This window comes from Stylophora pistillata, chromosome 4 (assembly GCF_964205215.1).
Source record: "Stylophora pistillata chromosome 4, jaStyPist1.2, whole genome shotgun sequence".
Lineage (NCBI taxonomy): Eukaryota > Metazoa > Cnidaria > Anthozoa > Scleractinia > Pocilloporidae > Stylophora > Stylophora pistillata.
The window spans coordinates 23,350,122-23,363,947 of NC_142522.1; the positions used below are offsets into that span (position 1 = coordinate 23,350,122).

Sequence of the window (13,826 nt, forward strand, 5' to 3'; positions counted from 1 at the left end):
AATCGGGACAATTTATGCCACTTTTCTCAAATTATGTCTAAAATCATGCCGGCACGATCTATAAAAACCAATGCACAGCTGACGGTCTGTTCACGTTCCTCTAAGCTCGATTACCAGCCGCTGTTCGGGAACCGGAGCCCGCGCTCCTGCCCGGGAAGAACGTTTCTCTCTCCTGGATACAACGCAACGGCTACCCCTAACCCTAGGCATGATTCTTGAAGCTCAATTGTGAAACATTTTTAATTGACATAAATATTTTCGGGAATACGGCATGCACGAAAAGTAAACCATCCACAAACCAGACTTCGACTTAGACCTATGGGAAGCTCAAAAAAGAAAAGACAGATGACGCGTAAACACTAAGCAAATGAAATGACTAAAATCACTCCCTGAGAACTGGTTCGAGGAAGTATCGAACAGAATTAGCCATTAAAGACGACGAGGGAAATACTTTTGGCCTTACGGGTGAAACATTGGGTCAGGGGTTAAAAAGTAAGTTATGATGAATAAGGAATAAAATGTTTAATGGGAACGAATAATGATTATTGGGTTTGAAAGCAACACTGAAGCATTTGAGGGAAAAAAAAACTAAACTATGTGGTTTTGGAGAGGTTCTAACGGGCCTGCCTGACTTAACAAAAGTGTAAAGAAATAGTTTACATTGCTGTAACTGATGTACCTTTGAGACCTGTCTACCTAGGCGGTGATATGAAGACTATAAGGTTATAAGGGTAGTCCGCCATAAGAGACCGGCCACTTTGTTGTAAATCATGACAAAGAGAAATAATTTGTCTATTTGAAAGCCTGCCGTAACTGAATCGTAGTTACAACGATGAATTTTTTCTTGATCTTTGTCATAGAGGTATTGGCAGCCTCACTAATCTTTGTTGTTGTGGTATTGTTGTAGTTGTATCAGCTCATGCGTTCTTGAGTTTTTTCATGGAGGGTATTTACGCTTGTCGCCTTACTTCGCCCCCTGAGAATCGAAAACCACAGATAAGTCTGCGTTTCTGGGTTGATTTATGAGGTAGAAAATTATCATGATGGTGTTAAAATATTAATAAGAATGAAAATAACGTTAATAACAGTAATAATAAAAGTATTTCTCAATAAAATGAATTGAGAACGAATCCGCTGACCGAATACTGTGGTTTCGACGCCCAAGTCGGAGGGGGATACGTGATTTGTTGGGGTTCAGCATTTGAACTGAAGTCGCAAAGCCTTGTGTAGGTCAGTGCTGTACATGTCGACCTAGCCCGAGGAGGGCTTACCCTTTTTCATCGAGTAATTGTAATCTACAAGTAGTTTTTAAATTTTAGATGTCAGGGTAAGTTACATTTTAGGTTTTAGTTCTTAAATCGTCTAGCGCGATCATGCGGCGGCATCACTTAGGTGTGGTAGGAAGTTGCGTTAGATTTCAATCATGATCCTCAGTAGCTTTCGAATTTTACTTTGTAGTTGTTTGAAATCTCTGTGTAATAACTATTTCCAACTCTTTTTCAACTTGTGTGTCGTTATTGCAGGTTTCAACTCCTTGAAGTTTTGGAAAGAAGAGATTCTATTGAATGCTCGCGATTGGAAATTGATCACACGAGAAATCACGCTCTTTCAGGTTCAGCGCTTCGTAAAGGTTTGCGAACCACTTTCGTTACTTTCGCAGTGTTAAGGTTTCAAACCTACGCTTGTTTTAGTGTACTATTCAGACCAAGCTTCCTTTCTTTAAGATATTTTGATGACTTCGCCGATTTCGGCGCATATAGTTAATTTGAGGTTGAAAGATGCATGATAACCATAAACCAACCCTCTAAATTTGCCGAAACAGTCTCAGTTTTTTAGATGGTTAGACCGGTCTTTGAGGTAGATGGATCAAAAAGTATTGATGATCTGTTGTTTGGTTCACTGCTGAAGATATTTTATCGGTTTGTAGGTTGCAATTGGGGTAAATTTCACAAAACTTTGTCTAAAATAAATCTTAAGTATTGTTGCAAATAAACTTTCTCTGTCCGTAAGCAATCGAGAGGCTTTCCAACTCACATTTTACATCGAATTTGGCTTTTCCGTCAATATGATATCTTTCAGTGTGCTGTAGGTCCTTGCAAGAACACAAAACACATATTATTTCCATATATAAGAGAACAATCATCAATAAAAAACTATTTCTACTCGAGTTCTAGCTAGGTGAGAGGTGAGAAACACGTGAAACGACTCAAAACAAACATCATGACACTTGAGTAGACCTGGATCCGAGATATATGACCAATCAGATGGCACGTAAGAATGGGCCAATCACAGCGCGTACTCAAATCGGCGTACACTCTCGCACAAGAAATCGTGCACTGTTGCTCAGACGGAGTTTAGAATAAACGGTGGCTGAACTCAGGTTAGTGAACGTGAAGCAAATAGTGATTTCACCTCACTTACCGGCTCACATGTACACACAGATTCCTTGGAAGGTATGTGTTAAAACTTATCGGAGAAAGAATTTAATTTTCTAGTTTGCCAGATGGAGTCGCAAGTAGAATATATTGAAAGGCATTCCAACTATAATGCAATCACTTACCTGCAACTCGTGTACTCGAGTTCACTTAAATTGACTGCGAGCAAGCTAAGTTTTTAAAGCGCACGAATTAAATAAAATATAATTCACTGAATTGTTTTATTTCCTCGGCTTTTTTCCACTGTTGCTCACCATACCCAAGTTTCTCTGAAAAGTGTTAATCAAAGGAGCAGTGCTCTTGTATACTTCTCTTCTGCTCGTGACCATTTGCAATTGCATGTATTTTCTGTGGTTGATTTTTTTCCCTAGTTCAAATTTTATTTTCCTATTGTTTTTGGGTATGGTAATGTATAGTAATGAGTTTGAAACAAACGAAATTAAAATTGGAAGCAAGCATAAAATTGAACCACAACATATACACAAAACAAAACCAAACGGGTATCATGGGTCATGCAGAACATCAAAAGTAATTAGTTTTTAAATTTAATTCAATTATTTTTGGTAGATCCATCCACTGGAATAACCACTGAAGAATTAGAGCATCAAAATGATGAGACTGATAAGCTTGGACATCTTGACAGTGGGGATGACAGTGTAATAGCTGCTACTGCAACTGAAGACCAGAAGTTAAAGTATGCAATTGTAAAGGGCATTTTTGAAGCAATTGAACTTGGTGTAAAAAACAGGTGCTTTTTTAGCTACATTTACAGACCTGCTATGCTATGCATGCTGAATGTACTGCAGAGGGAAAGATATTGACGAAGATGATCACAAAATGAAATGTTCATGGCCTAAGGACTGGGGAGGAGCAAAAAAGTATCTCAAGGATATAGGCTATGAGGATGCTCATGAATATTTCATTTGCTTGAGTGCGAGTCATAAGCATCACTGGGACATCATGCAGTCTGCAACTGAAACGTGTCGCTTCTGTGGAGAAGTAGGAACCATTAACTAGATTTGCTGAACTGGCATTGTTCTGGGATCCAGATAGTAGTCAGTGTTTGCCCAAAAGATGTAAAAGAGATGGTTGCAAGAATATTTTGAGTGCTGCTGATGTATTGCAAGCCCCTACTCTGCCCGATGGACATCGAGAACTGTATTGTGAGAATTGCTGTACCAAATTTCTTCATCGACCTGCGTTTGTAAATGGTGACCCAAGAAACATCGCCTACATAGGTAAGGTTTAGTTTAAGGTAGTTTTATTCATGTTTTTCTCGTTGCCATGCTCCCACCAATAACGTAGCTCCATTTTCTGCCTTTAAAAGCACACACAACCCACAATTCCTCTATTCGCTCCGACGAAGGGCTAACGCTCGAAACGTCAGCTTTTGTAATCATTACGGTGGCCAATTTACCATTTCAACTTTGTTGATATATCCAAATTATTTCGTTACTCCCACCGACGCAGCCCCAAACAGTTTCTTTCGAAACTATCAGCCTTTATTCAGTTTATGATAAAATGCTCAATGTGTAAAAAATAATAATTATAATAAAATGAATGAACATTTAGCTGTCTTACACACTTATAAAATTATGATCTTTGTCATGCTTATTTATTATCTGTTTTGGTCAAGACAACAATACTATTTGTAATTATCACCTCCATTGTAATTTAAGTGGTGCCATTTTCATTATGTTTGTTTAGGCTTTTACCCCTTTTTCAAGTTAATGAAAACAGTAGATTTTTTCATTTTGGATAATTTTAAGGACACTGGGATGGCTTTCAGCCCTTTGGAAAGAAATCACGCAGCACTGGTAAGGCAATTATTGTATTGCATGTACTATTGAAATCTTACCCAGCATATTTCCCCCATTGTTGATGATACAGCTTGAATGAAAAGTGTGACATACGCTGCAGACACACAGATGTATATATGATTTATAGAATTAAGATAATTTGTATCAAAATAACTATTTTAGACGTCAGATAACTTGTGAGTTTTTGTCAATTACCTTACACTCTGGGGCAGATCTGGGCATTTCTGAAAGGGTGCCCTTGGACAGAACATTAGAGTGCAATTCCCTGTAATTTTGGCATAGCTTTGTTACCAGACTGCTTGGCTCCACCAAGTGCTGCCTACTGACATCTTATGTAATTTTTTTGCAGTTTTAAGGTTTCCTCTGATTTGAATTTTTTTTCAAATCAGCTGTTAATATTTTTTTCTTTTGTCAAAACCATTCTCAAACTCATTAATAATTCATCAAAACAAAGCAAACCGTGAAGGATATTTAGAAAATTAATGTGATCTTAATTATCATTAATTTTGTGAAATTTTGCTTCAAATTTCTCCAAGAATTATCAATGGTTTGAGAAGCTATATCAAACACTCAAAACAGTATTTCCTCCTATTTCCAAACACCCTGAAGTTGGTTAAAAAAAAACTTGGCTGCGCCTCGTTTTTCCAACCTACTTCTCTGTGTTTGGAAATCACAGAAAACGCTCTTCCTCATGTTTGATCTATTACTTGAAATACATGTATTTATAATCTGAGCTTTAGGAAAGTGCCAATTAATCTGGTTTGTAAAACTTTCAAACTAAAGAGAAATTGAACCACAGCATTTACCTGTTTATGGAATAGGTGCCATAGATGTGTCAGTGGCAACAATGTCAAAGGAAGACCGCCTACAAACAGATGAAGTTTACGCAGTTAAGGATTTGTGCCATCTTATGATCTGCGGAAGCACAGCCAAACGTATTGATCCTTTTCTTGAACCCCTGGTCAGCGATATTGAAACTGGATTTATTGAAGGTGTGCTTTCTCTTTTGATAGTTATTTATGTGTGAACAGTAAACTCTTGTCACCTTCTGAATGAGTTAAGCTGCACTTGGATATGCACAGCACAAGTCGCAAATCATCATATTTTCTTCAGCATTAAACGAGAGTTCTAATCAGAGAATGTTTAGAAATACATTTGATAATAAAAATTAACGGTAAAAAACTACGACGTTTCGAAGTCTGCATGACCTCATTATCAAGTAAAATGTTAAAACTGATGTAAAATTGTAGCTCAGAGATTATATACAAATAAAATGTGATAACTTCATTAGAATAATGAGCGTTCATTGTTATTGGTGTTTAGCATGTCAGATCGTGCAGTATATGTTTAAATAAATACTTTTGCACGTATTGAGTCAGACTGCGTGTTTAGCTTTGGTTTTTGTTCGCGAATGAATAACATTTCGTGAATTAGGCAGTCCATTTTCCCGCGGCATTTCTTGAGAACGGAAAACATTTCCTCTAGGCTAGTGGACGCTACACTGTGGGCTTCTTTCAGATGCTTGCCAATGACAGAGGCTTTATGTTCTTCTATGCGTTGATGAAGATGGCGTGTGGTATAACCGATATAATCCGCATCGCACGAATCACATTTAAAAGTGTAAACAACGCATTGGTGGTTAATTAAAGCGGGCTTCTCTTCTTGTATCTTGAGCTTTCCCTCGATCTTACGACTCGTGAAAACTGGTTGTAGGTCAGTTCCAATTGGTCGGAAAACTGGTTGTAGGTCAGTTCCGATCTTGGCCGGAAAATCGGAACTGACCTACAACCAGTTTTCACGAGTCGTAAGATCGAGGGAAAGCTCAAGATACAAGAAGAGAAGCCCGCTTTAATTAACCACCAATGCGTTGTTTACACTTTTAAATGTGATTCGTGCGATGCGGATTATATCGGTTATACCACACGCCATCTTCATCAACGCATAGAAGAACATAAAGCCTCTGTCATTGGCAAGCATCTGAAAGAAGCCCACAGTGTAGCGTCCACTAGCCTAGAGGAAATGTTTTCCGTTCTCAAGAAATGCCGCGGGAAAATGGACTGCCTAATTCACGAAATGTTATTCATTCGCGAACAAAAACCAAAGCTAAACACGCAGTCTGACTCAATACGTGCAAAAGTATTTATTTAAACATATACTGCACGATCTGACATGCTAAACACCAATAACAATGAACGCTCATTATTCTAATGAAGTTATCACATTTTATTTGTATATAATCTTTGAGCTACAATTTTACATCAGTTTTAACATTTTACTTGATAATGAGGTCATGCAGACTTCGAAACGTCGTAGTTTTTTACCGTTAATTTTTATTATCAAATGTATTAAACGAGAGCCAGGGAAATTCCTCTTTCCATTTAGGGATAAATTTTCGCATTACGCTTGGTTTTTCTTTGCTTGCTTGTTTCTGTAAATGAGCGGAATTTAATAATATTCCTGTTGGTGATTCATTTGTGCATCTGGAAAACAGTTTGGGCTCTTCAACCTTAGGTCTCTTTGGTTCACTTAATCCTCGTTTAAAACCGAAGTCCTCCAGACTTCCTCTTTTCTCTGACATAGCAATGCTGGTGCCGGATCGTTTACTTGGTTTAGAACTCTCCTTTGTCGTGTCTTTGCAAGACGGCTTTCCACTTTTCAAATTTTCAGTGTTTTCCTGAATATTTTTTTCCTGATCAGACTTTGGCTGACAATCTTGCTTGTTTTTTCCTGTCGTGTACAAGGGCACAAAATGGTTTGGAGAAAACCACGCACCAGCTCTGTTATCAAGGTTTCCTTCTCTGGACCACAAAATAAACAGCGGCTCAGAAGATAACAAGGCGGTAGGATTTCTTGTACCTATTTCACAGTGTAGAAAATCACGAATCCAGGTGTTGCAATCTGGATATGTTGAGCAAATAGACCTACATAGTACGCTTGATAATGCCGCAACATGATAAAAACCGCTCCACTTGTATGACTTACTTGCAACACACGCTTCGGACAAGATCGCCTCTTCTCTACTGCGGCTTTTGTCATGAAAGACCTGATCGCTGTTGGTTGTCAAGCAGAGAGAAAATAGCGTGTCGTGATGGCGAGAATCAGTGTTGGAAAACGAGGTAAGTCTTGGATGTTGGATGTAGAAGTCCATGTTCAACAGGAGTTCCAGGGCCACGAGTAAACGAAGAAGGCTTGTATTCGATTCCGTACCATCCATAACCAACGACACAGCGTTATACAGACAGTCACCATTGCCCGTAGTTTTCACAGCCACTAAATGTTCTTCTGGCTGCACAGGCAGCTCTTCGGGAATCAATGCCATTGCCATTTCATCTGCCGGTAGACCCACGTGGCCATTGAATTGAAGTCGTCTAATGGACTCTTTTTGTTCAACATATTTTTCATCCAATGCATAAGCAAACGTTAAAATATCTTCGACCGAGGAAGTGCTGTAACAATAGTTTAACTGGTCAAAAAGATCACTTCGATCACTTTCCACGCTTCGATGAATTTCCTCGCTCATTTTAAATCCAAATGAGCTCACGCGGTAGACATATCATGTTCACAAACGTGACTAAAAATGAGCCCGCAAAATTCACACGAGCTACAAAGAGGACACTAGAATGGGTAATATACAAAAAGAAAGGTTACCTAAATCCAAGATGGCGTCTAGTGACGGTAGATTTACATTCGAAATCGTGCATGTGCTGCGTTTTGGAAACAAGCTTAACGAGGAACTTTGCTGCAGATTTATCTTTACAAATCTTCAACAACCACTAGATCTCTAGGTAAGGTGTGATTAGAAATTCTGGTCGCCAACTTGGCGACTAAGTCTCAGGATTTGGTCGCCAAAGTGAAAAATTTAGTCGCATTGGCGCCTGTATTAGGCGCAATTTTATGCCCTGTTAGTGCACATCTTTATTTGCAAGACATGTGTGAAGAGTATTAAACTCAGCTGAACTGAATTGTGATACCCATCCTTGTCAGTTTACATAATATGTTAATAAGAGCATTGCAAGTACGTCTGTTAACTGGGAGTTATGGTTAATGCATGTTTACTGTAGGCACATGGCTGGGTGAACATAATCACAACTACTACTTAAACTTCAGGAAGCAATACAGATACCCTTACCCAAAAAGGTTGCTTGAGGAAGAATTGCCGGTGATGAAGGTATTAGAAGAAGAAGAAAGACCAACCTATTTCCAAAAATAAGCAAGGAAAATGGTCTGCTGGGTTTATCAAATCTTCACAGGCTTTATGGCCTTTTTGGATTTGATGTTCTCAGGGACACAGTCTTTGATGCTATGCACCTGTTGACTCTCAATGTGGTCAAGAATAACATTGAGCGATGGATTTCTAATGGCACTTTTAACAAAAAAGACTTTGACACCAACTTGGCAAAAATGCCATGGACCAAAGGTACATGTAAAAACTTGAAACTTAATGAAAATTTTTGAAACTATGAAACAAACAGTGGTTAAAGGGAAGTAGTGTGTATTTAACCTTCATTTCAAGTGAAGATAGTTGTTGACTTAATGCCAGAGATTTGATCATTGGTTATTTAGTTTTGCAGAACACAATAATAAAGTCACATTTTATTTTGCAGATTATCGTGCATCTCGTTTACCTTTGGATACTGATTCAATGGGTTACTGGACATGTAAGCACATCTATAAGCTTTCTGTTATGTTACTCTGGCAATAAAAGGACTGCTTGCCATTAATTAACATAGTGCTTTTAGGAGTACTTGTATCTTTCAAAGGCTATGAACAGTCATGTAATTCTGGAACTTTAATACTTTTTCCGGTATAATAATATTTCTGTCTAGAATTTTGTACTCCCATAAATTTAGTTGCCAGATACAAGTCAGGTTTTACCAACTGACAAACTAAAACTAATTTTAGGACTGACACTTGGCAGTAAGTGGTAATTACTAATAAATATTTTAAGGACCCTCGCACTTACACTTCAGTGGCTGTAATTATGTTCTCTTAAAGTGTAGGAGTACCAGAAACTGGCTTTTCCAACATCAGAATTTGTGTTATATGGATTACTCCCTGAGATTGAATTGAAGCTGTGGGCACCTGTACCAAGAATGGTAGAGTTTGTCTTCAATTCAGGGAGAAATGGCTGGACTGAGGATATGATTGAGAACTTTAGATGCCTTGCTTGGAGGTATTGCATGTCATGTGAAGAGCAGTATGGAGCTAACACATGTGTTATAAACCTACATAACACATTTACCTGAAGACATTCTGAGATTTTCAGCACCAGACAATTTCTGGTGTTTTGGATTTGAAAGAGCTGTGAAGCGTTATGTGCAGCAAAGCAGTAACATGAAGCACATGGAAAAATCCTTTGCCCGGAGAGAAAGTCAAAGAGAATTCATGAAATTTCAATCAGACCTTAAGCTGATCTCTTCTGAAAGGTGCAGATTTACATGGGCTAAAGACAAGGAGAAGGTGATTGTAGTAAACTAGTGATAGCTATGAATTAGTAGTAATTCTGTTTTTATCAAAATGACAGTTACCCAAACACGAATGCTTATAAAAATGCACATATATACTGTCCACTAAAACAACAACTACATTTTTTTCAGTTCCATGCACTGGCCATGGGAAGCCATAAAGTTCTTTGCTGTTAAACATTAGAGACAAGTTGAAATGTATGGGTAAAGGTAGTTTTTTTGCTGATGCATGAGTTATTTTGGTTCAACTTTACTCTTGGTTTTAATTTTATTTTTGGAAGGTTTGTTGGTACATGTATGACAAAACTACATCATTTCCATTTGATTTGATTTGTAACAATTTAACCTGACTTGGTATAACTGTCAGCATTATGTTATTACATATTTTGATTTTCTATAATCCTGTGGACTAGATATGGAATGTGTTCACATGATATAACAAGTTAAAACAAGTGAGATGTTAAAGAACAGCAAGTAATGACATAGTTATGTCTATTGCTTGAGGTAAAAGTGGCACGTACGATAACTGCTCCCTTCTTACGAGTTAAGTTGAAATCAGTGTTCTCACCAGCCAATTATAGGTACACTGCAGAATACAGTGGAAAAATTATATTTGTTTTTGCAAGTTTTGGCAGGTAGCTGTAACACCCTTTTTGACTGTACTTTTTAATAGGTAACTGCGTCATCCTTGGAAGGGGCCAAGTTCCTTATAAAAATCTGTTCTGGTGGCCCCCTTGCAGACAAAGTGAACCAAGGAATGCTTATTGGTTCTGACCATTTGTGCATGATGTCTCGTCTAGAGTAACAAACCATTCTTGAGTATCTACAGCCTTTTACAGCAGATGATGTTGATGAGGCTGCTCAGAGTTTCCACAGTGTATTTCTCCCCATGCATTGCAAACCAGTGGGTGGAAAGCTTTACAGGAAAGGAGATTGTGTTGCTGCATTCCAAAGAGGGTCTGAAATATTTTCAAAGACTGAGAAATTCTTTTTGGTGAAGGTTAATGATGTTTACCGATCAGTTGTTCTTGGTGACACTTTTCAGTTCATTATTAATCCCGGTGGTACTGTTTTGAGGCATCCGATAAGTGATACTATATATATTCAACCTGAAGGCTCTTGTGTTTGTGTATAAGGTTTGAATGATCTCAAACGAGAGATCATGTTGTTTCCAGAAACTGCAGGGAACAAGTATGCTGTGGTAGAACCCTTTAGAGAAAGTGTGAACCTCCCCAAGGTGATTGTCCCAGTATATCGTCAAATTGAATTTGACCAAGCTCCTTGGCACATAGCTAGTATATTTGATGACATTGACGACAGTTTGTATACCTGGAACTACCTATATAACAATGTTTTGAACCGAAATCTCCCAGTTAGAGAAGTTAAAGTGAAAGATAAATCCCTACCTTGGATAAACTCATCAATCAGGAAGCAAATGAACCTTAGATACAAATTATTGAAAAAATGCCAAGGCGTCAGGAGGAGATCAAGTAAAGTGGTTACAATACAGGAATAAGATAAATGAAGTGAAAAAGCTTCTAAGGAATGCTGAGTCCAGCTATTGGCACAGCAAGTTCAACGAGTCAAAGAACCCAAAAGACTTTTGGAAACTAACTAATCAGGTCCTTAGAAAACATAAAGCCAAGCCGATTGGACCAATTATAGACGAAAACGATGTAATCATTACAGACAACTTTTCAAAAGCCGAATTCATCAGTGACTTTTTTATTAACATCTGTGAAGATCTCACTAATAACCTGGAGCCTTTGGATTGCTCACTGCTACAGAAGTTCATTTACCGTGTTACACCCACTACATCCTCTATTGACCTAAATTGGGATGAGGTCAAGAGTAAAGTCAACAAGGCTGCTAACCCGCGGAAAGCATCAGGCCCTGACCTTGTTTTGGCCAAGGACCTCAAGTTGCTTGGTGACCCAGTCGTTCATAGTCTGCGGCCTCTATTTAAGAAAAGCTTTGATGATGCCACATTCCCAACAGACTGGAAGTTATCTCGAGTCAATCCAATCTTCAAAAAAGGTAGATCAACCGATGTCAACAATTTTAGACCTATCTCACTGCTGAACATCCCAGGGAAGATTTTGGAAGATATAGTTAGTACCTCTCTTGACCTTCACATCAAATCTCTCGGCCTGTGAAGCGATAATCAGTGGGGCTTTCGTGAAAACTATTCAACAGAAGGTCTGCTACTCCATCTCACCGAAACATGGAAAGAAGCCCTGGATAATGGCCTCAGAGTTGGCATCTTATTCATTGATTTTCGCAAGGCGTTTGACTCGATTAACCACACCATCCTCCAAGAAAAGCTAAAGGCAATGGGTATTGCGGGTAACTTCCTGTCCTGGTTTTGCAGCTACCTTAGTAATCGTCGTCAATTTGTACAACTATCAGGGACCAAGTCGAATCGCAGATTTATCAAGTATGGAGTTCCTCAAGGCTCCATTTTAGGTCCAAAGCTTTTTTCTGTCTATGTGAATGACTTTCCTGATGCCATCTCCGATGGTGAGTTATTTATGTTCGCAGATGACACCACCATCTTTACTATTGGCAAGGATGTTGACAGTATAATAGTAATTTTACAATCTATCCTGAAGCAAGTCCTTTCGTGGTGTACCTCAAACAGACTGACAACTCATGAGATTAAATCCGAGGCATTACTGCTCTCAAAGCGTGCCTTCATTGGACCACTGCCACAATTGAAGAGTGGCCAAAACTTCCTAAAATTTACGGACACAGCACAATGCCTTGGGCTAGCGATTGACCGGCAATTATCCTGGAATGACCATGTTCAAATTGTGTGTAAATCATTTAACAAGAAGCTAGGTGTTTTGAAGAGAATTAAGTTTTTACCTAAGTCCACCTTGGAGACTATCTATTTCAAGACCATAATCCTATATGGAGTTGCTGTTTGGGGATCATGCTCTTCGGCCTTACTGGAGAAACTTGAGCGTATTCACGCACGAGATGCGCGGCTAATCTATAACCTACCGAGGGAATCAACCATAAATGACTTGAGAAATCTAAAGGGTTGGTCTCCCCTTTCCCACTTCTACACAAAAAGGATCCTATCAATAACTTACAAATCATTCCATGGGCTCAATAATGATCTACTTAATAAACTAGTTACAAAAAGTGCCCAAATGTATGGCCTTAGAAAATCCTTGAACATAAATGTAACAAGACCAAAAACTGAAACAGGACGATTGACCTTTAAACATAGGGCTGCCCTTGCTTGGAAAACCCTCCCGGACAGCATAAAGGAGGTGTCCAGCCTTGAAGCTTTCAAAGAAAAACTGAAGAAAAACAAACTGATCTTGAACAGTATATCTTATTCAAAGGAATCTTCATCAATTACGAATAAGGACGATATTTATACATATTTTTGAACTAATTATTGTATTCTATTAACTTCTATATATATGTACATATTTCGATTCCTTAATTAAGTGAAAAGTTTTAAATTAGTTAGCAGGTCCACATCCGAGGACTTTAGTCTTGCCTACCTAGTAACCTGCTTTATCAAATAAACCATGTATGTATGTATGTGATTTTGTGTGTGTGATTGGTAATGAGGAGGATGAGACATGGTGGGCACTAATAACAGAAGTGAACTACCATACCTCGACTGTGGGAGGTTATTTTTATGTAAAACATCCTAATTTTAATGCTAACCAACTCTGGGTAAAAGAGGCCACAAAGGAAGGAGACAATTCATTTCAACAGCCTTTTGTCCATTGCGAATGGTGAATGGGTGAACAATACTTGGAGGAACTCTTCAGAAACACGTTTCAAGATTTCCATTTTGTAAAGCAAGATATTGTTACAATCAAACCAGCACTACTTTAAGAAAACTGATTTAGAAGTTTCCTCTTGGTTGTCTCAATTTCTAACTTTGGATTTTAGAATAAAATTAAAGCCAGCCTTTGCAGATTGGCAAAACAAGGATGATGTGTAAGGAACATGTCCTTAAACAATCAATTGATCATTAGACGGCTTAATGCAGAAATGCTGCTTTTCATTATTCAGGAAATTAACAAAATTTGCAGATTTGCTTTTATCTATCTAGAGCAAAATACCTTAAAAAATCC

The 13,826-nt window shown here is 38.3% G+C and overlaps 1 pseudogene; it reads left to right on the forward strand.

Moving 5' to 3' along the window:
- The first annotated feature begins 8,779 nt into the window (after window positions 1-8,779).
- On the forward strand, window positions 8,780-13,546 carry LOC148732931 (uncharacterized; annotated as a pseudogene).
- The last annotated feature ends 280 nt before the right edge of the window (window positions 13,547-13,826 follow it).